Below are 3,928 nucleotides of genomic sequence, written 5' to 3'. Positions count from 1 at the left end.
GGATGGGGGAGGGTGTGAGCAGTGGGGGGTGGTTTGGAGAGGTGGTGGGGCTCCATCCCTGCAGGGCTCCATCCGTGGGTAATGGGTTTATCCATGGTATCACCCCATCTATGGGAACGGCTCCATCCATGGGTAATGGCTCCATCCCTGATATCACCCCATTTATGGGTACAGATCCATCAATAGGAATGGCTCCATCCCTACACAGCTCCATCCCTGCAGGGCTCCATCCATGGGTAATGAGTCTATCCATGGTATCACCCCATCTATGGGTACAGATCCATCAATAGGACGGCTCCATCCATGGGTAGGGCTCCATCCCTGGTCTCACCCCATCTGTGGGTATAGCTCCATCAATAGGAATGGCTCCATCCCTTAAGGGCTCCATCCATGGGTACAGCTCCATCCTATGTATCACCCCATCTATGGGTACAGCTCCATCAATAGGAACAGCTCCAACCCTGCACAGCTCCATCCCTGCAGGGCTCCATCCATGGGTAGGGCTCCATCCCTGATATCACCCCATTTATGGGTTCAGATCCATCAATAGGAACAGCTTCAGCCCTGCAGCTCTATCCCTGCCCAGCTCCATCCATGGGTAATGGCTCCATCCCATGTATCACCCCATCTATGGGTACATCTCCATCCCTGTGCTCCCCCCCCCTCTCTGTTATCACCCCTCAGAGTGAAGCTCCAGCTCTCAGCACAGCTCCCACTCCCACCCCACGCCCCCACCCCACAACCCACCCCACTCCATCTCCAGGCATTGCTCACCCCACCCCATATCCCACCCCATAAACACCCCACAACCCCCTTCACCCCCACCCCAGCCCCACAGCTCTCTCTGCTTTATCCTCCATACACTCTCCCCAAGACCTTGAGAGCACAAACACGGAGCAGTGGAAAATGTGAGCGCAGTGGAGCTGCAGAGATGAGAGGCTGAGCAGCGCCAGCTGGAGCAGCACGGCCCAGCTGAGGGGCAGTGGGACCCCACGGGGGGAGGGGGCAAATCCTCTCACCCTGCACTCCCAAACCTTCCAATGCCCCATGGGGCACCATCCTATGGGGGGACCCAGCCACCCTATGGGGGGACCTAGTCATCCCATGGGGGGACCCAGCCATTCTATGGGGGGACCCAGCCATCCCATGGGGGACCCAGTCATCCTATGGGGGGACCAAGCCATCCCACAGGGGGACACAGCCATCCTATGGGGAGACCCAGTCATTCTATGAGGGACCCAGCCATCCTATGGGGGGTCCCAGTCATCCTATGGGGGGACCTAGTCATCCTATGGGGGGACCCAGCCATGCCATGGGGGACCCAGCCATCCTATGGGGGGACCCAGTCATCCTATGAGGGAACCCATCCATCCTTTGGGGGGACCCAGCCATCTCATGGGGGACCCAGCCATCCTATGAGGGACTCAGCCATCCTATGAGGGACTCAGCCATCCTATGGGGGGCCCCACCACCCTATGGGGGACCCAGCCATCCCATGGGGGGACCCAGCCATCCTATGGGGAGACCCAGCCATCCCATGGGGGCCCCAGCCATCCTATGGGGGGACCCAGCCATCCTATGAGGGGACCCAGCCATGCTATGGGGGGACCAAGCCATCCTACGGGGGACACAGCCATCCCATGAGGGCCCCAACCATCCCATGGGGGGACCCAGTCATTCCATTGGGGGACCCAGCCATCCTATGGCTGGAGATGATATGGGGTGGTGACACATTGATCAATAGGATGGAGATGCTATGGGGTTGGAGGCACAGGGATGGGATGGAGACGTTATGGGGCGATGAATGGGGCTGGGATGTTGTTGTGACGCCGGGAGGTGGCGCAGTGCGGGGCGGTGCGGGGCTGCTGCGTTGGGAGCGTTTGTTTCTCATTACGGGCCGCTGGCAACGGCGGTGGAAAAAATAGCAGCGAGTGCAGAGCTGGGATGGAAAGGGGCCGTGGAGGGGGGGGCTGCAGTGTGCAATGCCAGTGTGTGCAACGGGTGTGCTCGGCATGCACATAAAGGATGCACGTGTGTGCTTCTGCATGCACAATACAGGATGCAAACGTGTGTGCTCTGCATGCCATAAAGGATGCAACTTGTGTGCTCTGCATGCACATAAAGGATGCAACGTGTGTGCTCTGCATGCACATAAAGGATGCAACGAGTGAGCTCTGCATGCACATAAAGGATGCAACGTGTGTGCTCTGCAAATGCACATAAAGGAGCAACGTGTGGTGCTCTGCATGCAATAAAGGGATGCAACAGTGGAGGCTCTGCATGCACATAAGGATGCATACGTGTGTGCTCTGCTGCACATAAAGGATGGCAACGGTGTGTGCTCTGCATGGCCACATAAAGGATGCAACGTGTGTGCTCTGCCATGCACATGAAAGGATGCAAAATGGTGCTCTGCTGCACAAAAGGATGGCAATGTGTTGCTCTGCATGCACAATAAGGATCAACGTGTGTGCTTCTGCATGCAAACATAAAAGGATGGCAGCGTGTGTGCCTCTGCATGCAACATAAGGATGCAGCGTGTGTGCTCTGCATGCACATAAAGGATGCAATGTGTGCTCTGCATGCACATAAAGGATGCAATGTGTGCTCTGCATGACATAAAGGATGCAACGTGTGTGCCTGCCATGCACATAAAGGATGCAACGTGGTGGTGATCTGCGATGCACATAAGGATGCAGCGTGTGGTGCTCTGCATGCACATAAGGATGCAACTGTGATGTGCTCTGCCAATGCACATAAAGGATGCAAGTGTGTTGCTCCTGCATGACATTAAAGGATGCAACATGTGTGCTCTGCATGCACATAAAGGATGCAATGTGTGCTCTGCATGCACATAAAGGATGCAACGTGTGTGCTCTGCATGCACATAAAGGATGCAGCGTGTGTGCTCTGCATGCACATAAAAGGAATGCAGCGGTTGCTCTGCAATGCCATAAAGGATTGCACTGTGTGCTCTGCATGCACATAAAGATGCATGTGGTGCTCTGGCATGCACATAAAGGATTGCAACGTGTGTGCTCTTGCATGCACATAAAGGATGCAACGTGTGTGATCTGCCATGCAACATAAAAGGATGCAGCGTGTGTGGCTTCTGATGCACAATAAAAGGTGCAACGTGTGTGCTCTGGCATGCACATAAAGGATGCAACGTGTGTGTCTGCATGCACATAAAGGATGCAGCGTGTGTGCTCTGCATGCACATAAAGGATGCAACGTGTGTGCTCTGCTGACATAAAGGATGCAATGTGTGGTGCTCGGCGTGGCAACATGCAAACGAAGCATGCAATGCGTGTGACATCGTGTGCATGCGGTGTGCAGCACGCATGCTGGGTGTGCAACCTGCAGCTGAGTGCAATGTGCAACATGCAAGGCATGCATTGGTGCTGCTGCAGGCTGCAGCCGTGGCTCTGCCCCCCCCCCCCCTTTGGTGCTGGCTGGGGGCACCGGAGGCCACGCAGCATCACAGCCCTCATTAAGGAGCTGAGCCAATTAACGGCGGCTCCAAGTGCTGATAATCCCATAATGGGATCATCCCGCTTAGCGGCAGCGCTGCGGCACCCATGGGTGGCACCTCCAGCCCAAAGCCCCTTCATATTGTGTGCCCCATTGCGACCCCTATGTGCACCCCGTGGCATCCCCTATATCCATCCCATGGCACCCCCTATGTGTACCCCACCCCCTCATCAACCCTATATCCAACCCAAGGCAACCCCTATATCCACCCCATGGAATCCTCTATATCCACCCCATAGCCTCCCCTATGTGTACCCCTCTGTGCACCCTATGTGCACCCCATGGAATCCCCTATATCCACCCATGGCATTACACACACAGTGGAGCAGGGATGGGATGGGATGGGATGGGATGGGATGGGATGGGATGGGATGGGATGGGATGGGATGGGATG

The sequence above is a fragment of the Coturnix japonica genome, chromosome 27 (assembly GCF_001577835.2).
Source record: "Coturnix japonica isolate 7356 chromosome 27, Coturnix japonica 2.1, whole genome shotgun sequence".
NCBI lineage: Eukaryota > Metazoa > Chordata > Aves > Galliformes > Phasianidae > Coturnix > Coturnix japonica.
Note: the sequence above shows the minus strand (reverse complement) of the source record.